Source organism: Saccoglossus kowalevskii, chromosome 11 (assembly GCF_978046115.1).
Source record: "Saccoglossus kowalevskii chromosome 11, keSacKowa6.1, whole genome shotgun sequence".
NCBI classification, from domain to species: domain Eukaryota; kingdom Metazoa; phylum Hemichordata; class Enteropneusta; family Harrimaniidae; genus Saccoglossus; species Saccoglossus kowalevskii.
Genome location: NC_140651.1, coordinates 17,780,477 through 17,808,199, shown reverse-complemented (window position 1 = coordinate 17,808,199; position 27,723 = coordinate 17,780,477). Strand labels below are relative to the sequence as shown.

The window sequence follows — 27,723 nt, the reverse complement described above, 5'->3', positions numbered from 1 at the left end:
AATTACTGCAAAGCAGGTGTATATGCCAATTAAGATGTAGAATTCAAGAATCCATAACAAACAAGACATTAAATGACTATGTGTGTAATTCATATTCAAATTAGTACTACAATGTAATTGTTTATAACGTTACAAATTGCTTGATATTTCGATACAAAAAACAAGTACATTTAAATATGTCTTTTAGGTAGGTTTTAGGTCATTCAGAGAATTGAACAATAAAGTTAATTAAGTTAAGTTACTATATCTGTTTGAACAACCAAATAAATAATTGTTTTCTATTTAATTCCTTTAAAGTGGCATTCAGCCTTCGTGATGTCGTTAGAACTCACTATATAGAGTCTATTGAGAGGTATTTGGGCTTGTGAAAATGCGCGGATAGCGAGAAATCGGCCCCAAAACAGACAGCGACTGGAGAGAATTTTATTTTTCGGTGGGCCACCCGTAAACAAAGACCCGAACGTTAGCTACTCGACTTTGTTATTGAAATCAGTTGACCTAGGGATGACGCATTTTCACAAGCCCAAATATGGTTCAATATACTCTATATATTGAGTTCTAATAACATTACGAAGGCTGAATGCCACTTTAAATAAAACGGCAATCGTATGAATGAATAAGGTGGCATGTGTTAATGTTACACTAGTGTCCATATTATTAAACAACTAATTTGAAAATTGATTTTCATTGCACAGCACTCACTTGGAAATTTTGTGACGTGTCATTTGCACATGAACGCTTCTTTACCTGTCACCTACAGTATTCCAGAATTTAATGGTAAACTTTATGTTTGCATTTAATTTGAAATCGAGGTATTAGTTCATGAGCGAGTTGAGCGGGATTCAAGATGGCGCCAAGCACGATTCGCGTTTTGTCACTGAATAAAGTGACTCGAAATACCATTCAAAGTTTTTTTTTCCAGTCATTGAAAAACATTCTGAAGAATTTATCAAAAATGAGTCGTTTTGCTTCGCGCAATCTGTGAAACAACACATAAAATGGCGGCGCCCACTGACCGGAAGCGCACTGTTTTCAAACTCTTAGGATATATACGAGTAGATTTCATCCATGGTAAGCTTTTTTTCCGGAATCCATAGATTGCAACGGAATCTGTAAAGTCCGGAAACTACATTGTAATTAAAAATGTTGGAAACAATTATTTATTGTTCAGTAACAAGTCATGAAATCCAAATAGCCGCTCCTTTATAGATATTTTATACATTTTTTTCTTATACAAAACAAAACATGAAACTAATTACTGTGAGTAGCATTCAAAATAGCTGGTATTTATTTATTTTAGTTTTTCTATACTTACATCTGTAAAGGCCTCGCCTAAGGGGTCACACTACACCAGTTTTCTGACTGAGCCTCTCTAGAAATCTAGTGGTGATCGACTCCGACAATCAACGTCATTACGGTAAAGGCTTTCTATTATTAGGGACCCCATTTTTACCTGTTTTTTGTCGAATCGACAGCTTAGTTTATATTCGCCTTGATTCCTATTTTTGGCGCGGTGAATTTTCTCGTTTTTTCACAATCACATTTCATGTCTTTTCTTCGATTGCATCATGCTTTAATCATTAAAAAGACAAAGATCATGCCGACTAAATGCCACTTAGAACTGCCAGTTTGGGACCCAAACATATGTGTTGTCATTTTCGTTATAGTCGCAAACGGGACTCGGGATTTTGCCTCCAAGGAATGTGCGATCTGTGGCATAATCGGTCGTGGTAGCGCTTTGAGGTGGTTTGGAAGGCCTGGATGTTGAATCCGGCCTCCAAAGTGAACTCCCTCCTGCAGTCGTGGGGTATGATGCAGGAGGACCAGGGCGGTGTCAGAGTCAGGCGGAGGGGGACGGGCAATACTGCTGCCTGCCTTCGCCAGGACTTGGGTCAGATGTGTCCCATTCCCGCTTTGATCTCTCCTTAAGAGGATCAGGGGGACAACTCACATCAAGTGGGAAAGGGAGCGTCCACTTCTCCTATGGAGGGGGACCCCTCTCTGGACGGGGACACCCTCTGCTATTTTTTTCTCACCCACACCTCCCTCAGGCACGGTCAGAACAGGCTTCGTTACCTTTGTTTTACCAGGCCGCGCAGATTGCCCCTATTTGTTACTTTGCGAGAGGGGGGGCTCCAGTGTTGGTACTCCCGTGCAGGGTGGTATGCAGCCCCCTGGGGGTGCAGCTACCACTTCCTCAGCAAGTGCCTCGTCTCTCGCCCCTCCTTGTTGGGACAAGCACAGGCTACCCAGCCAACCAGAGCCCAGCTGACCCTTTTACGGTTAAGGACGCAGCTTGAACCGAGATTTTGTTTTCGTGCAGGGCCAGTGGTGATCCTACCTCCCCGGTGGGGGGAGTTGCCTTTGGACTTTTTTTGTTTTCATCGGTGCTCCCCCCTCCCACTGCTGACGTGGAGTCCATGCCTGTTGGCCAACTCCCCTGGGCACCTCGTGTGACCCAGGTTGTGGAGGGGGCTCAGAGGTTGATGGAGGGAGTGACTGGAACCCTTCTGGAGACAAGGACGGGAAAACTGAGCCAGCATTGAGTTTGTCTTGTCCCATGGTCTTGTTAAGGCGGGTAGCTGATGCGGTGGTCGTTATTGGTGGTTTCTCAGGATCAACATATTCATTGAAGCAATCATTCTTGTTAGCTAGGGCTGTTTGCCCTTTTTTGGCCAACAGTTCAAACCAAAACTGCAGGACGGCTCAGGCAATAGGTCCCATGCTTTTTTACCAGAACCAGCGAGAACCTAAAGCGCTCATGGTCTCCTTCGAAGGGGCAGAAGAAGACCGGTAGCGGGAAGTATCAGAAGAGGTCCAAGAACGTGGCCTGTTGGTAGGACAATCTGGCCACGAATTCTCGTTAAAGGCTCTACCGGCTGCCTGGGTATGGATGGTGGTATGACTTCGCGTTCCTCCCTCCGGAATCCTCGGGCTCAGCCTCCCCGTTGGACTGTGCCTCAGCAGCACACACCAGCTTGGCGCAGGAGATTTGCTGACCCCTGGACGCTCGTAGTAGAGTCTCAGGGTATCGAAGTCCTCTCCGGTCTCTTCCTCTGATGCCTCATCCCCTCTGGTCTTCTACCAAGGGACGAGGTCAAGGCGGAGACGACCCGGCAGGAAGCAGCCAGCCTTCTGGAGAGAAGGGCGGTATGCCTAGTGGAGAACCCCATTTAAAGGGTTCTATTCCCACATCCTCCTCTTTCCCAAGAGTTGGGGGGTGGCGTCCTGTCCTAGTCCTCAGGCGACTTAACGGGTTTGTGGATCTCAATCGTTTCAGGATGGAAACGCCTATTTTCTTGTCTCATCACTTTTGTAGTTGGTATCTACCAGAAAATCCGTGGAACCCATCCACCTCCCCACAAGCTTCCGAGCGGCTGTTGTGACACAGCAGAACATTTGTGAGAATTGCAACTGACAGGCCTTGGGTGCGTGATCGCCCTGGGGTGTGACCCCTTAGGCGAGGCCTTTTACTTAGAGAATGCTATCATAGGGTGTTTCTTTTGGACCCGAGTATATTCTCTAGTTGTTTTATTATTTCCACGGATTTTCTAGTAGGTTTGTACAACCCTAATGTTTTGAAGGATTGAGATTTAATGCTTGATTGACCTGCAGTCTGAGATTGATCACATGTTTCACATTTGAACGAGCATCCTATAACTACACAAAATGAACGCAGGGGGTGCAGGCCAACAATGTGTGTGTATTACTGAAGTGTTAAAGGAGCACTTCCAGTTAAGCCTCACAACAAATTTAATTTCTGGATTAAAATTACAATGGATAACAAAAGATAACAACATAAACAATAGCGTCCCATGATTCTTTGGTGGAATCCCTGGGCTTGGAAGTTTCCCTTTTAAGTTTAAGGTCGATATGCGCATTTCTAAAATCGATGATAGAGGGCGCTCATTAAATGGTAGGTTGTCGACATTTTTTTACAAGTAAAGATCTCAATGCATCGAAACCATTGGTTATTTCAAATACTAAATGTAAGGTGTGAAGGTTTGTTAAGTTTAGGGATTCTTCGGAGATGAAATACGAGTGTGTATATATAAAAAAAAAACATGCTATTTGTGTAAATAGGCCGCCATTTTGAATGACACTCACTGTAGTTAGTGTTATGTTTTGATTTTGATTTGAATTATTTTTAGTTGTTTCTGGAAAATACAGATTTCGTCGGAATCTACGGATTCCGGAAAATACAACTTACGTTCATCCATACTCTTCCATATATATACATACAAATGTTATCTATGGAGCTTGCTGTGCTCGCTATTTCATGCCAAAAACTATAGTGAATTATTTTCAAAACTCTTATTTCACAATCAAGGTGGAACTATGAACATGGTTTACATTTTTTGCACTAAATTAATTGTTGCTGTCAGTTCGCTTCGCTGGTTTCCGGCGTCCTTTGCGAATGGCAAGTAGAACGCAGGTAACTAGCAATCATCATATTGTTCCACTGGGCCAGTTTTCCGGCCGGAAGTCACGTGACTGAGTGACGTAATTTGAAAACATTTTCGTTCTGCGTAAACATGTCTGTAATACTACAATAAAGCCACGCTTATACATTCTGCCTGCTTAGACTTACATATTTGAGATGTTTCTGACATTCCTCGCTGCTTCTGTGCAAATTTATAACAAAAGAAACAGTTTTTTATACTTTCGAAAGTAAAAGGACCCCTGAACGGCCACGAGCGTAAGCGCTGACGTCAGGTAACCAAGGGAAATAGAACAAGCAACAAGAAAGTGATGGGAATGCCGAATTCGTTACTAGTTACCGGTGTCATGGCGTACCAATCCACAAGAGGCGGAAACCAGCCAACCAGTTCGCAACACTGTCATTCAATTCACACTATTCCATGCAGAGGCGGGGGGTGTGAGAGATCTGCTCACCATCCCTTACTTGCATGCTCCCCCTTAAAAATGCTAATATATAGACTTTCTAAAAAGCTATTTCCTGCATTTTGAGGGGCTACTTTTGCTGATTTTAGGGGGCGACGCTCCCAACATTTCTTTCGAGCAATCTTATTTCTTGTTGCTGTAATATAACGACGTCCTTTAGATTTATTAATTTTGGATGCCTGAATTCAGTGAGGTTTCTAAATGCAATTTTACATGAGACGTCACAGGTCAGCATGATGTGGAATATTCCAAGAAACTTTCATGTATTTGTTTCTTCATTGATGATTGTTCAACAAATGCCTTGATTTGCGATTTTGTGAATAGTTGAAATCCGTGGCATATGGTGGGCGTTCGTTTATTCTATTGTATAAAGACTTCCATGAACTTTGTGTACTTCACCTTTAGGATGTCATCTCTCTCGATCCGAACCTTGAGAGAATTCAGCCTTTTCAAGGCCATTGACTTGTTGTTGGGCAGTACCTGGAGATATGTTGATATTAACTAGCTGCTCCCCCACATGAGTGAATTGCGGAGTGACTAATGAACCTGTTGTCAAAGATAGTGTTGGAGATGACAGAATCATATCCTTCACATCAAGTTGAGAAAGTTGATTCTCACACTTAAAATATTTGAGTGATTCTGTCTAAGCCAGTTTTGCAGTCTAATTTTCAAAGCTGTGCCCTTGGCTGCTGCTCTTGCCTTTGATCATGCTGAGCTAGAACTTGAAGAAACATTGTCTGGATGATCCATGATGATCCAAATTGTGGCATTGTGATTTCTACCTCATCCCCCAGTTGTACATCTTCATAAGCCAGGGAAGGTGTGTGCAGTATTCGACTGCTCAGCAAAATACAGATATTTGCCAAAATGACCTTCTTCTTCAGGGGCCGGACTTGACTAATTCCCTGCTGATGTTGATAAAATGTTCTAAGACAGAGTGCCTGAAACTTACTCCCAATATATAACTTACCTTTGATGGGAAAATGGTACTGATCGAGTGGAAAATGACTGTCAGACTTTGACATTGAGAATTCAACATAGTTATAAAGAACGGAAATGGTTGTGTATCTAGAACTACATCACTTTGATGATGCATCATCAACAGGTTAAAGTGCTGTTTCCTATCTACCAGAAGGATGCAGAAGGTATAATGAATTATGTGCTTGTCGCAAAGTCTTGCCTTGCCCCAGTGAAAATGCAGATGGTCACAAGGATGGAGCTACATGCTGCAATCTTGGCACTTTGCTTGGACCAGATGATTTAAGACAAACTTTGAAAAATCAAGATCAATAAATCTATTCTATGGACAGACAGAACATGTATCTTGCAATGAAACAACATGCTTCACAACGTTTATGGGCAATCATGTTACAACCATCTTGTCCCACACTACCAAAGTATAATGGCAATAAATTCCTTCAATGCAGAACCCAGCAGATCTTGTCTCCCATGAGATGCGGGTATTGGAATGAATTAAGAGTGACCTGTGGTTCTCTGGACCAGAGTTTTTGAAACAAGTCGAAACTCAATGGCCACAATATCCTGCTGCCTGGGCATCTATGAAAAGGATCCTAATTTGAATGGTGTATCCACGGTGTCACTTAGCTAGTTAATTCAAATAGTCCACATGTACAATTTGACCCAATTCTAGTAGAAGGTGTTATGAGAGTCGGTGGCAGACTGAGAAATTAAAAAAAAACATAATCTTACCAAAGACAATCAAGATAATCTTACCAAAAGTTCATTATATCACAACACTGGTTGTTCGCCACTATCACATTTGTACTGGTCACCACGCTATCAGAAGATGGCTGACTTGCCAATAGATAGTTTCTTCTGCCTTGCCTTTCTTCACTTGCATAGGTGTTGATTGCATTTGGACCCTGCCATGTCAAAAATGGAAGGTCCATATTGAGGAGATATGGTATAATATTACCTGCATTACAACTCGAGCTGTGCATCTAGAGGTTGCTTATTCATTGGACACAAATTCATTCATGAATGAACTGCGGCAATTCATAGCTAGACATGGTAAACCACAGCTACTCAGAAATGTCGTGAAAGGTGAAAAAGAACTGTGATTAGCCAATATTTGCTACAAAATCAGGTTAAATGGAAGTTCAACCTTCCAACAGCAGCACATCAAGGTGGTGTAACGTTGTATTAGAACTGTGTGCAAGGCGTTGATTACCGTGACAACTGAACAGACTGTTGATGGAGTCCTTTGCACACTTTTCTGTGAAGTTGAAATGACAGTCAATGGGAGACCAGATGAGTCAAAGGATTGTGAAACCCTCACACCAAGCTGTTGCCGAGAGCAGGACTGAAACTTCCTTTAGGAGTATTTATTAAAGAGAACTGTCATGTGAGAAAGCACCAAACACAATATTATGCTGACGTGTTTTGGGATCAAGGGATGAAAGAGTATTTACTGGCTCTTCTGGAGAGCGATGGGTGATGTTGTTTTGGTTCATGATCCATCAGCTGTAAAAAGTTCATAGCCTCTTGCTCAGATCGTGGAAGTATTTACAACCGCTTAAGATAATATGGTTTGCTCAGAGAAGTCAAGAACATCAACTGAGACACTAGTGTGGCCAATTACCAAGATTGTATGCCTTGAAATAGCAATATCTATTGCTGACAGTATATCAGTTATCATTGTTTTCTTGTTTACAGAGGGGCAGAATAATCCCCAGTGTCGACTTGAAGGGTAGTCTACCCCTAACGACAGTTATACTTGTATTTATTGTTTACATTGATTTGCAATTTAGTTAGTAATGTTATAAAGGCTCAATTGTTCGCCATAAAGGGGAACCGCTCAATCCCATAGATTGCACCAAAGAATCATGGGAATTATGTTGTTTACAAAGTTAATCTGTCTTTTGTTATCCATTGTAATTTTAATCCAGAAAGTAAATTTGTTGTGAGATTAGGCTTAACTGGAAGTGCCCCTTCAAGGGGCCAGAGTGTTGCTGGTGGTTCGTTAGATTATGTAGCACCCTCTAGCGGCCTTTTTTTAAAGTTAACCTTTTACATCTTTTAAAATCGTTTTTTTCACGCTACCGCTGCATTCGATTTGACTCGTGACTAAAGCTCAATTTGGTGGTCAAGACACAAACGTAATTGTGATCTTATTTCCTGTAATACAACGACGTCCTTTAGATTTATTAAGTTTGTAATGCCTGAATTTAGTGAGGTTTCTTAATGCAATTTTACATGAAACGTCACAGGTCAACATGATCTGTTTCTTGTATTTGTTTCTTTATCGATGATTGTGCAACAAATGCCTTAATTTGCGATTTTGTGAATAGTTGATCTGATTCATTGATTTATTGTTATTACTTGCAACATAGGTCCGATTATGTACAATTATGTTTCACGCGACGCTCATCACCTGACCGCTATTTCAATGTGTGGTGTAAATAGACTTTTATCTCAACAACTACTTCTATATGTCTTCTGTATGTACATCACTATTATTGGTCTGTAAGCCACGAATATTACAGATGTGCGAATCATATTCTATTGCCTTAAAGTAGTGCATTTCTGAATTATGTACTTATATTTATTACATATAGACTATTTATATTTTACTCAAAAATGTTAATTTCTTTATTTTTCACAATTGAAACCATTGTCACTGTCATTATTTTATTGTTCGCCAACCTCGTATATTAAAGTGATCGATGCGTTGATAGTTGTGTTTTATCCAATTGATTGTGTCCTGTTACATTCATGAGTGTTGTGAAATTCATTTTTTGTTCTTAATATTTAAAAGTACATTCGTGTTTTGTTTGGCAGTTGTCATACGTGAAGCCATGATTTTAATTCCGTAGCCATAAACACATTGTCGCCTGTCAACGACGTCTGCTCACTTTGTTATTCCGGACCATATGCTATATAAGCCAGCACGCTATTGACTAGTATTTCGAACGTGACTGACGACTTGCTAGTATTAACCTATTAGAGTACGGTATACAAAACAAACTGAGTGTTGGAATGAAGCGAGAGTGTATTGTCAGCTACACTTGTTGTTTTATTAATTTATTTTAGACAGACCATAATACTGAATTATTTCAATCTACCTATAAACCTTGGTAGGCGAGTTTTAATCTATAAATATTGTAGATTATAGTATCTCAGTGTTTTATATCGACATTAACAAATACGTATGATCTGTGTTTCCCTGATCACCTAGATGGCGGTCAGAAATACTTCATACTGAAGGTACAAGTTTAAACTAATTTTATAATTACTGGTAGATTTTTATATGCAAATCATTCACCTAGCTGTATTTAACAGTTCATGTGAACCAGGATCAAATACTGTGATCCTACCTTTAAAATTTAGAAAAAGTTATTCATATCAAGCGCTAAATTTGCATATATAATTTACCTATAATATCATAGATATAGATGGTTCTTTTCCAGTATTACACAAACCTGCTCTTCATTAAGGTAATTGTTTGTTTGTTCTTGTCTAATGTTGTTTTGTGTTCCTAGTCTCGTAAATGTTCCTATGTGACTTCGTACTAAGAACTACGGTTGGGTATGTTATTTTCACTTTGAGATAAATCAATTGAGAATTTATTTTATCCAGTCTACTCATTCACTTAGTAAATAATGGCGGAACTGCATTCTTATTTGATTACATATCCCTTTATGCTGCCTGGCTTTATCTTTAAACTGACCCATTCGTTAGTCGTGTCTCATAACGTGTGGTATGTAGGCGCCCCACAACATTTATGTGGTATTGTTGTTTAGATTAGATTACTCAGTCAATACTTATATTCATAAGACTGTGAGCACTTTTCATAAATAAATGTGGATGAATAATCGACTTTTGAAAACAGGTTAACATGGTACATGTACTATTATGAATTATTATTGCCAAAATTAAAATATTGCACATTTTGCGGAAAAATTCCACATGAGGAGCGTGCGTGTTCATTACAGCATAGCGTTCGAATCGAACACGTGTGTTATATGGAAAGCCACAAGTCGTAAAATATTATGTTATTTAGTGCATTTATCATTTTGTGTGGTGCATTTGGAATTTGTTTTCTGTCTTTGATAATGTTTGTCACCAGTAATTGAGTAGTAAAAACTGCAAATAGCAGTTAGGCAAGTCTACACTGGACTACACTAGAAATGACCTCATACGAATGACACTGGTGAATATCTAATACTAGTATATTGAACATTTCATACACAATTCCATATGCCGCATACCCCAAAACTACTTTAAAGGTCACTATAATAACGCAGTGTCAAAATTCTTTGTTAAATAATGAAGCTGCTTTAGTACACTTGTCATATGCCCAATGCTCTATGCTACTTAGTTTGTTTTCACGGTCAGCATATATTTGTTACAAAAATGCACTATGTACATGACACAATAAATTCGCTATATATCAAGGTAAATGCACTACATAATATGGTAAATGCACTACATAACATGGTAAATGCACTACATAATATGATAAATGCATTACACACATGTTACTCGCTGGGCCTGTCGTCTGTTTCGCAAATCGACGTACATGCAAAGAATCACAACTACAAACAGACAGTGTAACATTTTTGGCTTCGTTTGTGTGCGAAAATAGTGTATAGTAGGTATTACCGCCAGTTCGTTGAACTAGACTATATTGGATTTAGTCATGCGCCTCGTCCATCTATGCGTATGTTTTATAGAGTGTATTTTAGCCCTGGTTAATTGTACGTGATTTGTAAATAGCTAATTTTATTCCCCGTGATCATGACTCCTCCATATTTCATGGGAAATGTTTCGGCAATGAACATGGATATTGTCAAACAGCCTGGGGGGCCTCGTCCTATTGATATTGGTCCCCCTATGATACTACGTACTCCAAAAAAACAACAAAACAATTAACATGGGATCAAATATTATTTCCAATATTTGAAACTCACTGAAACTAGATATAAATTCTTAGAGTAAATACCATTATTTTCCCTTGTAAATTAGTAGAACAAAAATGTTTTTGATGTAATCTGCCATGATTAAAAATAATTGCAGAAAATGCTTGATATTATAATACAATGAATGGTCAAATTACATCAATACCTACCCGATCACATAAACATAAGCTGGCAGTTAAAAGCATAGAGTACTGCCATGCGTTGTCATATATTTACAGTTCAATGATAACTAGGCCAAATTCCCCCACATGTGAATTTGTGAAGCTTGTGTTTTTTTAACAAATGTAGTGGTGAATATCGTGGAAGGCCCCGTATTTTATTTAACCATTCTTCATTCAGTTCACCAGATATCGTCGCATTACATGCACAGAATAAAAACCAATATAATCCTTGGAGTACAAATCTAACTGAAAAGTGAGGGACGGAAAAATAATTTGTATATACGTTTTAACATCTCTCCCTCTTGTTTCGAATGGTCATTCCTTACCCCTACCTGTAAGAAGTAAAAAAAGCTATTCATATCAAGGTGTAATTTAAATATTCAAATAACCTGTGAGCTGTAAAGCATTTTCTCTTAATGTTCTTTGTTGGTATTGTACACACAGCTTGTTAGCAAGGTAATTATTATTCGGTATATTTTTTTCGGATATTGACAATTATTTATTTTAGTGATATTTGTTTGCACGTGTAAATCAAGGGCGGTAGGCAAAAGTGCCTGGGTTAATACAATACTACGAGAAATAATATATGACTATTTTCATTCTCGGATAAAATCAGTTGATAGGTAACATTCTAGAGATGGGAAAAACAGTACTACGAGCATTTCCGTGGTGACATGTTTTGATCGAACTCGTACATGTATTGGTTTTGCGTTTTGCTCGGACTTTAGAATACGTACGTCTAACGCGTACAAGACATGGCCGCGCGCTTTTTGAAAACGTTCGAATGTAGGACGCTTTCACCCAGCTCTTCATAATAAATAGACACATAATAAATGACACACCCAAAGCTGACCAATTGGTGATCGCCATATAAAATACGTGACCTGCAATTTTTCGAGCAATGCTCGTACCATTGCATATGTGTACCATGCTCTGCTTCGCATTGTTATGCATGTCTGCCTTTTATGAGAGAAGGTACACACCATGTTCAATCATTAAAAAACATAACTCACTAATCTGGGCTCAATATCGAATGCAGAAACTGTAATAATCGCTGTTGTGCGGTCACTCATGATGCATCGCTGTCACTAGATGCATAGCTGCCGCTCTGTGAATATTTAAAGTTAGTTAGATGACGGGCCAAATAAGCTAACCGGAATAAAACAACGTTATACCCTCGCACAACTGCAGCTACTGATGCGTTGTTAACAACCAACTTTCCGGGTGACTCTGATTTTGAACAATATTTGTGCAGCCGGCGTCAGGGTGCGATAACTAAAAAAATAGGCTTGATCAAGCAAAATGTTCAATATGTTCATAACAAATTTGGTTTATTTCTGTATTTATAAGACGTTTTAAAAATAATCCCATAGAATCAACAGATTAAGAGCTGACTTGTTGGAGTGTATAACGAAAACAAATATCATTCTGCAAATATATAAGTCAAATCTATTTTAAATTAATATAATTAACACATACAATCAACGTTCATGGTTTGACTAGACTAGAACACATACGACTTCTGTCTTTTTTCGCGCGTTAGACTGTCCAATAAATAACACTATATTATTCCCGTTGTTTGCAGATCACATTTGAACGATGCTATGCTGTCAACTATATGGTACCATGCAACGAGTTCCGTGGAAAGCGACTTGGCGGTTAACATGGGCTGGAACCAATAAACGAATGAATGAACGTACTTTTGTATCCAGCATGCGGTCTTTCAGTGCAAGGGTGAAAGACCTCTACCCTACTCGTAAAGGCACTACGGGTTTGTATCCACGTGTTGATCCTGTCATTTGGAAGAAGAATGGTACAGCGCCAACGGGCCCTTTGACTGTTGAACAACTCAATGAGTATGAAGAACGAGGGTTCATTGTAGAAAACGATGTATTTACAGCGAACGAGTTGAAATCAGTCATTGATGCAGTTAATGAACTCAAATGTGATATTGAAAGTGACATGAACACGGGAGAAGACACAACGCTGTCCGAGCAGTGTACATACTCAACCGAACCAGGAACTAACAAACTTCGAAGCCTGTTTGGGTTGCACCGGAATCTCCCGGCAGTGGCTGGGATATTGGAAAACAAGGCGATTATATCGAGAGTACGCCAAATATTAGCCGATGACGTGTACTTGCACCATAATTTGATCAACTTTCATACGGCATTTCATGGGACTGGTCATACTTGGCATAGTGATTTCGAGATTTTTCATGCTGAAGACGGCATGCCGAGAATGAGAGCCGCGGTGGTTGGAATAATGTTATCCAAAAATACCCCCGAACGAGGCGCAATGATGGTTTTACCTGGAACACACAAAATATTTGTCAGTTGTGCCACCGAAACTCCAAAAGATCATCTGATGACATCATCAAAGTATAAAAATGTAGCGGGCGAAACCGATCATACAATAATTACTGACATGGCCAATCAGCATGGCATTGAGTACCTATTGGGTGACGTTGGAACAGTTTTTATTTGTGATATCAATATATTACATAGTAACCATTCGAACATAACACCCTGGGATAGAATTAATCTGTTACCGATCTACAACAGTTTAAACAACAAACTTGAAAAACCGTTTAGTGCTCCCTGGCATAGAAGACCAGAATATATCGCGGCACGTGATCCAGAAAACGTGAAACCAATTCGTTGTTTGTGAAATATTATAATCCAGGTACTTAGACTTAGATGAGATAAAACATTCATTATAATCTGTTTGTGAAATGTAAAAACAATGTGCCCATCATGGTATAACAGTTATTTCGTGATCTTAAGTAATGTAAACCACTTTTTATATGAGTGACGAATATAACAACTTAATGTTTTCGCAATGGTTCGGAGTTCTTGGAATTAGTCGCATAACCTCTGTCATGAAGGGTAGCACTTTGGCTAATATGATAAAATGTATGTACACTTTTAAATAGCATTTAAAAGTCACAATATGACCGAAGTTGGGATTATTAGTTAAGTAATGATTATTACCATATATTTAATGTTAGTTTATTACTGTATTCGCAAATGATATGTATCTGTAACAAAAAACGTTAGTTCAGTGTATTCATTAACATTGACTTTCCTTAATATCAGATGCACCACCATCTTTCTAAATATAAATATTAAGGTATACAAGTCATATGTGAACAGTGTTGGTGTCCAAGGTCGCAATAAGTGAAAAGAAAAGCCAACAAAACAGCGTACAAATTTACATTTATTGTAATTCAATGACAATTTGTGGCTTTCAAGATCACAATTATTGTATTCTGGCGTAAGTTTTATAATCATTTATGTTTATTTGTGTATTTCAATATTCATTATGGTATGACAGTAGCGCCAAAAATAAAAAAAATAGCAAAAAAATAAATAAAATCATAAATAAAACAATTAACTAATAAACAAAAATTATAAATGAAAAACAATAGAACAAATATTTATAATATTTAAAGAATATACAAAACAATTAGCTAATAAACAATATAATAAATATCAAATCAAACAATGACAAAATTAATAGAAAATTTGAAAAAAATAATAACATATTGTATAATAAATAAATAAATGAATGAAATGTTAAATAAATACATAACAACCTAAATACAATTTCAAATTAATAAATAAAACTATAGATATATCATGATTTATATTTCAGTCAGTTTGACAGTGGTTGCCATGACATATACTGATAAAGGTTAATGACAAGACCAGATGGCGAGCTGGTCGAAATCAACCAAAAACATCTTATGACTCTGCAGTTTTTAAGATACAAGACAGTAGCTGTAATTCTAAACCAATGTTGTTTGCGATTTTAAACTAAGGTAGTATCTTTGTGGAATGTTAGTGCGAGATTATTACCCCATCAATAAAAGTTAGCGTTGACAATGTATAGAAATGTTTTCTCTAGACAGCTTGACGAGTAATTAATTGATTATGATGTGTAAAACTTTCATGTGATTGGTTGTTTGTTGGAAGGCAAGGCATTGGAGTCTCTTATACTGATTGTAATTGGTTAAGGGGTGACAAGAAATAAAGATGGATTCAATGCTGTCTCGGGTAAAAACCAGGGACTTGGCAGAGAATCGTTTTGGGAACATGAACGAAGCTCGTGTGTGTCTTTTGTTAGCCTAGCGTGGAAACGACCGAACCCCGGTTACCTAAGTGAAAGGTTTTTAACCATCAAAAATACCTATCACACGTGGTGGATAACCCTTGGGCATTGTGTTCAACAAAAAAATCATCCTGGGAACACTGTATGATTACAAGACAAAAGACATACATGATGGAAGAGATTCGTGAAGTTTTAACGGAACATCTTGGACAAATGACACAAGCCATTGCTGGAGACCAAGGAATGACACAACAAGCGGTAGAAGGAATTCAGGAAGTGGTGGAAGATCTTCAAAATCGTCCAACGCCTGTCAACATGGGAATCGGGCCAGCTCCGTTTAAAGGTAAACAATCAGAGAACGCAACATCCTGGTTACAGAGATTTAATGCGTACGCAGACTTTAACCAACTGCCGAATGATAGAAAAGCGGCAGGATTCAGAATGTTGATGACTGGCCCAGCCGAGATGTGGGTAAATGAATTGCCAGCCCAAGTAAGAGATGATTATGAAGCTTTAACGGCGGCCTTTATTGCATATTTTGAAAACGCCGATTTAGACTGGATACTAGAACAAGAACTGTCTGAGCGAAAGCAAGGGGCCGACGAATCCGTAGAAGATTACGCGGCAAATATCAAGTCGCGTTGTGCCCGACTTCGTAAAACACCCGAAGAACAATTACGTTATTTTCGCGCCGGGCTACGGAATGACATCAAGAGTCAGGTGATTGTCCATCAACCTCAAACCATTGATGAAGCGAGACGAAGAGCCAGACTGAGTGAGATAGCTTGTCAGATGCAGGAAGGCGAGAAAAAAAAGAATGGCGCAGATCTATCAGCGATTGAATTCAGCGTGGAAAGGTTAGCACAGAAAACTGAACAATTATTACAACAACATCGACCGCAGTACGTATACAGCCCGCAGCAGTTCCAGGGACCAGAGAGTCAGGTTGGTTCAAACCTAACTTACCAAGGTAGACAATTCAATACAATTCCTATATGTGGCATTTGTAATAAGCAGGGTCATTCAGCAGCCGGCTGTTACAGCCGTGGAAATTATTTCAGTGGAAATTGTTATAATTGTGGCAAAAGGGGTCATAGGGCAAGGGAGTGTCGAAGAGAGGCACAAAAAGGAAATTCGAGAGATATAATTTGTTATAGTTGTGGGGCGAAAGGCCGTATTGCTAAAAATTGTGATAACGAAAAACAAGGGGGGTAATTTAAACCCAAAAAGTCTATTTTAGTAAGGGCGGAGAATAGACTGACTAGCCATAAGAAAAGGATGGTAGACAGCCCTCTTTTGTGTTCAGTATCAACCGATATCTATAGAAATAATGTAATTAAAGTAAAATTAGATAATGATTATGTATGGGCATTGGTAGACACGGGAGCTGAGATTTCAGTTATTTCAAGAAGTTTCATACGAAACTTTCCAAACTTGAGAAATCGTAAAATATATCCCCCCCTTCGAAGTTCAGCACGTACTGTGAACGGTCAAATAGTTCCGCTAAGGGGTCGAATCTATGTTAGGGCAGAAATAGCGGATCAAAAAGTGACTATTCCTTTCCACATTGTCGACTATACAAAAAGTAATGTGATAATTGGAGCAGACTTTCTAGCGGAACATAAAGCAGTTATTGATTTCTCATCCCGAAAGTTTCATTTGAGACCGAAGTCGCCAATATGGACACAAAATAGTATTACAATTCCTCCCAAGACACAGCAAATTATGACTTGTAAAACTCGATATCATTATCCAAACGGGGTAATTGCAGAAAATAAGTGCGTGAATAATTTATCTAAGTACGGGTTATTGACTGCAAAAGGCATTTTTGAAATACATAAGAATAAGGTGCCAATTAGAGTAATGAATCCGTTAGACACAGAAATTCAAATTCCTCGAGGCATTAAAGTTGGAATGATACAATGTTTGACCCCGGATACTGGCATAATTAACGTCGGCTCAGAGGGGGAGCACTTAAGTTTGAATGAGTTCAAGTACGATGATCACCCTAGTGAAACAGTAAACCCTTTCAATATTGACATGGCGAGGGCAGATTTAAACTCTGAACAAAAAGAAAGGTTAAGGAAATTCCTAAATATGAATGGAGATATATTTGCCGAAATTGCAGGACACATGGGTCACACGAAATTAATCCAACATAGAATAAGATTAGTAGGCGACCCCGACCCAATTAGTTGTCGGCCATACAGGGTCACTCCTCAAAAAAGATCAGAGATTGAAAAACAAATTAATGATATGTTATCTGAAGATATAATTTCACCTTCTGTTTCGGAATGGAGTTTTCCGGTTGTCTTGGTTACGAAACCTGGGGGTGCTTATCGATTCTGTGTCGACTATAGGAAGTTGAATGCAATCACAAAATTAGAACCATATCCCTTACCCTTAATAGTGGATTGTTTTGACTCCTTGGGAATAGCCTACCCAAATATTTTTCGACGCTTGATCTAAAAAGTGGATATTTCCAATTAGACCTACATCCAGATAGTCGTGAACTCACTACGTTTATGACCCATGCTGGGAATTATCAATTTAACCGATGTCCGATGGGGGTCGCTGGGAGTGGACATTCATTTCAACGGCTCATGAATATTGTGCTAAGGGGATTGAATTGGAAGAGTTGTTTAGTTTATCTAGATGATATAATCGTATTTTCCGATACTTTTGAGAAACATTTGGGGGACCTGAATCAAATATTCCAAAGGTTAAGAAAGGCTAACTTAAAACTGAAGTTATCAAAATGTAATTTTGCGTGTAGAGAGGTTAAATATTTAGGTCACGTGATAAGTAAGGACGGTATCAGAGCAGATCCAGAAAAATGTGCAGCCATAAGGGATTTCCCCGTTCCACGTGATGTAAGAAGTTTGAGAGGATTCTTAGGTATTTGTAATTATTATAAAAAGTTAGTGTTCCAATATGCGAAAATAGCCAGGCCTTTGAATACAATGACTAGCAAAAATATTGCGTTTGAATGGACGGAAGAATGTCAACAGGCATTCGAACAACTGAAAGAAGCGCTAACAAATCCGCCTATATTGGCATACCCCGATTTTGAGAAGCCATTTATATTAAGTTGCGACGCCTCTGGCCAAGCCATCGGTTTTATTTTATCGCAAATACAAGACGGACGTGAGAGAGTTATTGCGTATGGCGGGCGGGCGTTGACCCCGGCAGAGCGTAATTATCCTATAACACAATTAGAGGCTTTGGCCGTAGTGGTAGGAATTAAATACTTCGACCCGTATTTAAGGCACGCAAAGTTCAAGGTAATAACAGATCACTCAAGTTTAAAGTATATATTTGGGTTAGTAAGACCTAAGGGCCGAATCGGAAGGTGGGTCATTGCCCTACAACAGTATGATTTTGAAGTTGTACATAGGCCCGGTAAGGTTCACCAAAACGCGGATGCATTGTCTAGACGTACCTATGAGGGGCCCCAAACGATTACAGAATTAGAGGAAGACGATGATTTGATTGGAATAGTATCCTTAGTAACTGATAAAGTCCAACCGGAAATTAATAATGAAGGAACAGTAGACGTATATTGTGAAGAAAATGTAGTCGGTGGAACGACTGCAGAAACAGGCTGGTGTAATGTTAGCGAAATGCAACGAGCCGACCCAGAAATAAGCCAAATAATAGATTATTTAATAAACGGGACCCTACCGCCTGAACCGCGCAAGGCGCGAATATTAGCATATACTAGAGACGAATATGTTATGGAGAATGGAAAATTATATCACCTCTGGTTCCCCAAGGGTAAATTTAGTAAAGAACAGGATTGCGTAAAACAGTTAGTCATTCCGCATAAATTAAGAAATCGCGTTTTAGAACAATTTCACAATGAAGTAACGGCAGGTCATTTTGGGTTTGCAAGAACTTATGCTTCAATCAGGCAGCGTTATTATTGGCCAAAAATGGCTTCTGAAATCCATAGTTGGGTGTCTACGTGTGTAGATTGCGCCACTACGAAATCTCCTAAACTACTCTCCAAGCCCCCCTTGATACCGTTAAAAATAGAAGCCCCTTGGCATAGGGTCGGAGTTGATTTTATTGGGCCCATGCATAAAACTCGGGCGGGAAATCGGTATATTATTGTGTTTACTGATTATTTTACAAAATGGGCCGAGGCGTTCGCGACGGAAAACATGAATGCTCGAACAACAGCTAGGATTCTATTTGATGAAATTATATGCAGGTACGGAGCACCAAGATGTCTCTTGTCAGACAGGGGTCAAAATTTCTTGTCGGAAGTAATCAAAGCGACCTGCCAAATGTTTGGAATCAGAAAAGCAAACACGACGCCATATAACCCACAATGTAACGCGAATACGGAATGCTTTAATCAAACATTAATTCAAATATTAAGTATGTTTTGCGACTCTAGACAGGAAGATTGGGATGTATTTATACCGGCCGCGTTATTTGCGTATAGAGTAACTAAACAGGAAACGATTCAAGAAACACCGTTTTACTTAACCTATGGGAGACGGGCGACGTTGCCAATAGACACAGTGTTATTAGAACCAGAACAAGAGAATAAAGTACCCCGAGATTATGCGGAATTACTGAAGGAAAAATTAAAGGTTGCCCATGAGACTGCTTTAAAATGCATTGAGGCTAATCAAGAAAAAATGAAATATTATTTTGACAGGAGAGCGAAAGAAAGTACGTTCCAAGTTGGGGATATTGTTTATTTGTACACGCCTAAAGCAACGTCGGGATTGAGTAAAAAACTAGAACATCGGTGGCACGGCCCATATCGCACGTTCGAAAAAGTATCTCCCGTGAACTTTCGATTGCAACGCGTATGCGATGGGAAAATATTTAAAAATATAGTTCATGTAAACAGACTGAAACGCGGAGCTTTACGGGAAGAACAAAATGAAGGGGATATATTTGGGGAAGCCCCTGAGTTTGAAATCGTGAATGCTGATGAGAGGGGTACGGAAAGGCAAAGTGAACCCCCATCCACTCAAACGGAAATTCCTGGAGAAAATGTTCCTAATTTAGATGATATACCCGAAGGAGAAAATGATTCGGTAGGGCCCAGAGACACAGAGATGAATAGTAAGAATAGCGGATATTTTGGTATCGAAAAGATTATTAAGGGTAGGCTAAGGAACGGTAGAAAAGAGTATCTTATTAAATGGGTGGGGTACCCAAAAGATCAAAATTCTTGGGAATGTTATGAGAATTTAAACGAACAGGCGAGATTATTTTTAGAAGACCATCCGATACCCCTTATGGGATCGACAAAAGCAAATAAAAGAAGGCGGGAAAAGTTGATTAATGGTTTAGAAGTATATTAAAAAGAGATTAGTGTGTGACAAGACGAGTGTTATTTAGGCCCTGGGACGCACATCATTCATTACTAACGATAATACTTAACGAATTCATTCATACGAGATCATTTCTCAAGGAGCGTGGAAAGAATCCATGATAAAGCCTAAGTTTAAATTACATGGAGGTGTTATGTCCGCACTATAGCTACGTACGGGTTTGGTGTTGGGGGTCACACTTTCATGAAGACGCCGGGCGGTGACGCCATGGACAATTTGATGAGAACATAGGAAACGCTTTAGATGGGTACTTAATTCCACCATTCGATCACGCAAATTGAGAATTGGCCACGAATTTTTCATTTATCATGTGTCATACCCCTTTCTTTTCATTTCATTACTAATTTATAGTGCGTCTCCCGAGAAATTGATGTCAAGATGAGAATAGCGTTGATATTTATTAGTGTATTACTGGTCGTACGATGGAAACCGTCTGTGCAGATGAGAGATTATGTTCTGCGCCCCAATTATGTAGTATTGTTTGAACGGGTAGCAAACGTTGATAACAGCCTAACGTACTGGCATCATACGTTCGCAATACCTTATTTAGATATTCCTATGATGAGTGTGAATGAGTCATTATGTTCGAACGAAACAGTTCACCTCATTCCGAAGTTTTGTGAGGAATACGGGGAAACTTTGAAGTTAGTCGAACAACAGAATAAGTTCTATATGTATCATATTTCGAGAGATGAACGAGCGATTCGTGTGTTATTTCCAAAGATAGAGAAAAAGAATTTGGGAAATGAACGGCAGAAAAGGGGATTATTAGACTTTGTAGGGAAGGTATCGAAATCTTTATTCGGAACGGCCACGTCGAACGACGTAAATATTTTGAGACGGCATGTAGCGGCATTGGAAAGTTCCACCGAGGTTATGACAGATCAAATTGTTGCGTACGAAGATGATTTAAACTCATATGTTTTCACAACGAATAAAAGAATAGGGAATGCTCTGAATGGGATTAAAGAAAATCATGAGGCCATTTATTCGATCGTATCTGATTTATCGCAATGGAGAAAGCGCTTGAACAGAATGGAACTAAATCAAGAGGCGTTAGAAAAAGAATTAAATTATGAACGGCGATCCACACATTTAATGTTTCGATATGCTATTCAACGCCTACAAGCGTTACAGTTACTTGAAAGGGAGACACAACGTAGGGTGGGTTCGATTGACGTGTTATTACAAGAAAGGTAACCTTTGCAGTTGGTAGGACCGAGAGTGTTAGGGGATGCTTCAAGGGCAGTGCGAAAGAAACTACGAAAGAAATATCCTAATTTTGATATAGCATACACGAATTTGAATTATTACATGTATTACCATAATGCGAGAGTGACATTTCGGCGTACAGACAATAATGTGTACATAAAGGTTGGAATCCCCATTACTATAAAAAACGACATATTCGAAGTGTATAAAGTGATAGTCATGCCTATGCCCCTCCCTTATGATTTAGGTGATAAACCTCAGCATTTCGACAATAATACAGCAAAGAACGGGCGCACGAAGGTAACGTCAGTTGCAGAGTATTTTGGGGTTAATGAAGATGAAACTTACTACATTGAAATGAGTGCAGACCAAATTTCGTCTTGTACTGGTCTGACAGTAAAAGATTGTCCCTCTGTGATTACCATGATAAATATGCGTAAGTCGTCGTGTACGAAGGCCTTGTTCTATGATAATAAAGAGGAAATTCATAACACATGTAAAATAGATTTAATACTCAACCCAGTATACGACCCTAAGATTCTCGAAATCGGACAGGGGAATATTTTGGTAAATAGCAATGATACAAAATGGTTAATAGCATGCGGGGATAAAAGCCCTGAGCCTATTGAAGGTTGTACAATGTGTATAATTAAATTGCCCTGTGGATGCGCTATAAATTCCGACAATCTCTATATATCGCCATTGTTAACCAGTTGCACAGAAGACGAGGCCCCCACGTTTCTGCATCCGGTAAATTTGCCATTTTTAATACCCTTTTATGACCCAGATGATTTGACAGAAATTACGGGGGAATCGATGTTTGAAAACCCGTGGCGAGTACAACTCCCTAACATCACCATTAACAGAGGGAATTTCGAGGAAATTGTACGTTCTGATGCACGTTTGGTGGTAGATTTAAACAGAACGGCAGATTTATTAAGGAAAAATAAACCAATTTATTATTCTAAAGTAGACAAATTATTTAGCGACATTACGGATGAAACCCCTGCCTTACCGTTTTTGGAAGTCAAAACTATTACTATAATTGAAACCATTCTGGCTATTATAAGCACAGGGTCACTGATTTTGTCAGTATATACAGTTTGTAAGGTGAGAACTTTGAGCATATTGATTGCATCCCTTCCCAGGGTCCGGGCTAAAACGTTATATTTGCCAGTAGACGAGTTAATTATGGACCACCACTTGCGAGATTTGAAGAGTTCCATGATCCAACTTCGAAATGAAACGTTAATTCTGATTTTAATGTGTTCAGGATTCTTATTAATATTGGCGGTTATTCGATTGTATAAGTGTTATCGTAATCGCTCTATAATGTATCGTGCACCTAAATTGCCCCGTACTAAGTTAATTTTAGAGATATCCAATGAAAAGCTGTATGTCTTGGTAAATGTTATGACCCTGTACGTGTCTCCGAGCCATTTGGCCTTTGCAAAGCGACTCGTGATCGAGAATTTAACAGTTGAACGTGGTATAATTTCGTCCGTGTTGAATATCGAATGGGGTGATTTAAAATACAAATTTCATGGTGTAGAACGTGTAATTCCTTTGCCCAAAGCCGTTAAGATACCAAAGTGGAAAGATAGTAAGTGCGTGGCTGTGGAAGAGGTAGGGAATCATTATAGATTATTGGTAGGTCTATCTGAAGTATATACCGAGATTCCCAGGGATATTACTAGTATGCAGTAGATAGGGAACCCAATACTGAATAATTGGGATAGCAAGTGAAGTGCTGGCACCTCTCCTTGATAGAATAGGATATTCGAAAATATAACCAATGTATTTAACCTCATAATCTTTTTATTTAAATATATATAACTATTGTATTTTAGAATCATAACAGTAGTGTTTAAATTTATAGCTTTTTATTTGAAATTATAATTACCATATGTAATCATTGTATTTACTCATTTGAAACTATGTATTTTGTTATATTAGAGTGTATTTTACTTGCTTAACAATTGTTGATGTATTTGACGTGTGAAATATAAATGTGATGACATCCTTGGTATTGGAACGGTATGTTCGGAGAACATGCAGAATGTAAAACAGGGGGTTGTATCATGATTTATATTTCAGTCAGTTTGACAGTGGTTGCCATGACATATACTGATAAAGGTTAATGACAAGACCAGATGGCGAGCTGGTCGAAATCAACCAAAAACATCTTATGACTCTGCAGTTTTTAAGATACAAGACAGTAGCTGTAATTCTAAACCAATGTTGTTTGCGATTTTAAACTAAGGTAGTATCTTTGTGGAATGTTAGTGCGAGATTATTACCCCATCAATATTAGTTAGCGTTGACAATGTATAGAAATGTTTTCTCTAGACAGCTTGACGAGTAATTAATTGATTATGATGTGTAAAACTTTCATGTGATTGGTTGTTTGTTGGAAGGCAAGGCCTTGGAGTCTCTTATACTGATTGTAATTGGTTAAGGGGTGACAAGAAATAAAGATGGATTCAATGCTGTCTCGGGTAAAAACCAGGGACTTGGCAGAGAATCGTTTTGGGAACATGAACGAAGCTCGTGTGTGTCTTTTGTTAGCCTAGCGTGGAAACGACCGAACCCCGGTTACCTAAGTGAAAGGTTTTTAACCATCAAAAATACCTATCACAGATAAATAAGAGAATAAACTGATAAATTCAACATGACTTGAAGAAACTCTGTTTTAAAACCTGATTAACGTTTTTAATTTTAACCAGTCGTGGCAATGTTGTCGCTTAGCTACTGCATCTTTGTCATTTCACAGGGGCATTAAAAATGCAAAACACAATACCGTTTTTCTTGCAATTTTTCAATACTTAAGTCCTTGGAGAAAGAAACAAAGAAATTGTTAACCGGTGTGATTTTATTTTAAGCTTTTTAAAATTATTTTTATTGGTTACTGCATTTGATCGTACTTATTCAGGAAGCTATGGGGCTCGAATAGAACACGTAGTTGTGTAACGCTCATAGTTCGATATATTGTGCGTTGTTATCTGTCTGCGTGATTGTGTGTATATGATTCTTGTGACTGGGGACCTGTGAACATTTTGACCTTGGTTTTCAAAAATTATAGTCGGATTTTGACACAAACACAAGACAGAAGGTAAAAACCGGACCGAGACGAGATGAACCAACCAACGAACGACGGACCCCTAGATTGATATTTTTTTTTAAATGGTGGATACTCGCGTGTTTCCTTTGTTTCAGTTTCATTTTAGTGTGACCAAATGAGAAACTCATAAAATAAAATAAAATAAAATAAAATAAATGCCGTTATCATTTAATTGTTGTATTTTGTAAGCAATTTAAAATTTAAAATAAAGTTAATGATCATTTGCGCACGCTTCGTTCGTTTGTTTGTTTCATTTCTCCACTGCACATGATTATTGTAGCCCATTCGCTTTGTATTGTTTACATCGCAGATCGCGACCAGTCATTTCTGTTAGGGTTATTTTCATTTTTTTCACCATTTCAAGAATTAAGCTCAACATGCCTCGGCTGTCAGCTCGATATGCAAGCCCACACTTGGAGCAAGCACGGAACATTCTTCATCGGTCCACCACCAGAGGAAGAGAATTGCCATTCACCGAGCAACTCAACTGCCGTTCCTAAGACTTAAGTTGTCTCCTTCCATCTCAAAGCTCCGACGTCATTCGCCCACTGTTCAGCCGCGGATCCATATGGATCCGATATTCTCAGACATGCCATGCCGAGTTAAATAGGGTAGTTTGCGTCATAACCGATGTTTCTGATTGATATACCTATGAGTTACCGTCTTCCCTCATAGATTGTGTTTCTCCTTTTCCTGGTACTAAATCTAACGATTATGCGCGTGGACGTCTTGCGTGCTGTTCTAGGGTGATATCTTTATTGCGTTTACCAATGCGGCGTGTTACATCGATCTCATTTTAATTAGTTTGCGGGTAGATCTTCTTTAAGATGTCAAGCGCTATCTTATCGGTATTTATTTCTTGGCTGGTTTCTTGGATGCCCGTAAAAGTTTTTAGGTTTATCCTCTGATGATACTCGTTTAATTCATTCAATTCTTTCAGTGTTGTTCGGTTTCGCAATCGCTATTTTTCTTCTTTCAAGTTCTTATTCACTTTCTTCATTATCTCAATCTCATTTACCATTTCTTCAAACTTACTATTCATAAATGATATTGAATTAACTACCGACTCTTGCCCGGATTTTAAGTCACTAATGTCATTGCTGATAATGATGAGTTTCTCCATAATTGCAGCCACTGATGGTACTCCTGTGGCGTCTTTCTCAGGACTGGATGTCCGACTGCCTTCACATTTTTTGCACAAAGGTACACTATTTTCTGCAGCTGTAACACCTTTAGTTTTACCACAATCAGTACATTTTTTTTTGCATGTTGAACACACAATAGTGCAATTACGCAATCACGGATATTCATGAACTAGGTGCTAGTAATCGGCCCAGTAGCTTTTTACAGTACAGGGTAGCCTGTTTACTTTTACTAGTTTCTCGAAAAATAAAAACGTTTCAGTCTAGATATTAGCCTATACTCACTTGATACTTTCACAACGCTAGGAAAACAGATGATGAAAAAAAGTTGATGGAATTAGAGACGAAGTACCAGCAGTTCACTACACGAGGCTGAGAACAGAAGAAAGTTGCCTGGTGTGAAATCCCCAGAACAGTTCCATCATTCTTTTTTCACAGGAACTGAAATATGATGACTTAACTCTTGAACAATTTCTACTACGCTCTTATTATGTATTAGAACAAAAAGGCTGATTACGAGACATACATGGGACAGCGATTACTCAGACATCAAAAAATTGTTTTTTGATTTCTCAGCCAACAAGCTGAACAAAGTCACCCAGAAACGAACAACAAACAACAGCAACAAAAATACCTGCCACCCGAGCGGGTCACTACTACTAGGCGATAAACCCAACTTCACGTGACTTCCGGTTCATCCCTCAGATACCACAACATCGATTAATGACATCCCCAATCAATCAACACCTATACATGCATCTCTGGATGCTAGTTTTATCTCGATTGGTTCGGTTAGCAACAACTTTACCACGTCAGACTTTCACTCATCACATGTGTGTCAGTGGGCCCACTCCTATGACAAGCACACCTCCCGCAGCTACAACACCATTGTCACTTACGGACACAGCATTACCGAATCTCAGCTCAACAGTTTTCCCCGAGAATTTGAAACCCTCACTTCAGCTGATCAGTCAACAGCCACACTGTCATCTAGCACGAACGCATCGACATTACACATCGACATTACATTTCACAGATCATTGGACAGTTTCTTGGAATCCGAAATATTGCTCGGTGCATCGGTGACCTCAGCAGGGCATACCATCATCATGGACCTGGAAAACTACCCGCCAGTGGCCTTAATGTGTCAACGGTCAACCAATGCAGTGCATTACATCCTTCATAACCAAGGGCATGAAATGATCAATTACATATGTGATTCCGGCAGAGCTGATTTAACAATCAATGCTAACGCTGCTTTTGAGAGTCTAGAATAGCAGCTTAACAAGCTTGGCCTTCAAGAGTCTGTGACTAAAGCATGCGCTCCTGCTACCCGTACGACTTTTCCTGGTTCTAATTTTGACACAGTCAACATGACCATTTCCGTACCAAACTCAAAACTGTCATCAATTGGGCATCTTGTTCGCGCACACAACTACAAAGTCTCATTGGTCTGCTGTCCTAGGCCTCGAATTGCTTACGCCCTGGTCAAGTGGCATTGCGATTCGTGCTAGACATGCTTTCCACGCCTCACACATTCACTGCTAAACATTCTCGCACCCGCTTTGATGCAGATTTTCCTCTATAAGCTCTCCTATGGTGGAAGACAGTTTTACAGGACAGTAATCATACACATCCAATCTTGCCAGACACTGTTGTGTGTACAGATGCTTGCTTCTCAGGCTGCGGCGGCATCTCTGTTACCCAGTACATCTGCTCACCTTTCCCACAGCACATTATAATGTTTTGTCAATCAACAAATTGGAA

At 39.0% G+C, this 27,723-nt stretch overlaps 1 pseudogene across 1 annotated transcript; it reads left to right on the top strand.

Annotated features, from left to right (window-relative positions):
* Positions 1–9,323: 9,323 nt before the first annotated feature.
* Positions 9,324–15,110, top strand: LOC144349937 (uncharacterized; annotated as a pseudogene). Its single transcript, XR_013420093.2, has 2 exons — positions 9,324–9,362; positions 12,594–15,110. The product of XR_013420093.2 is annotated as an uncharacterized LOC144349937 (transcript).
* Positions 15,111–27,723: the final 12,613 nt, after the last annotated feature.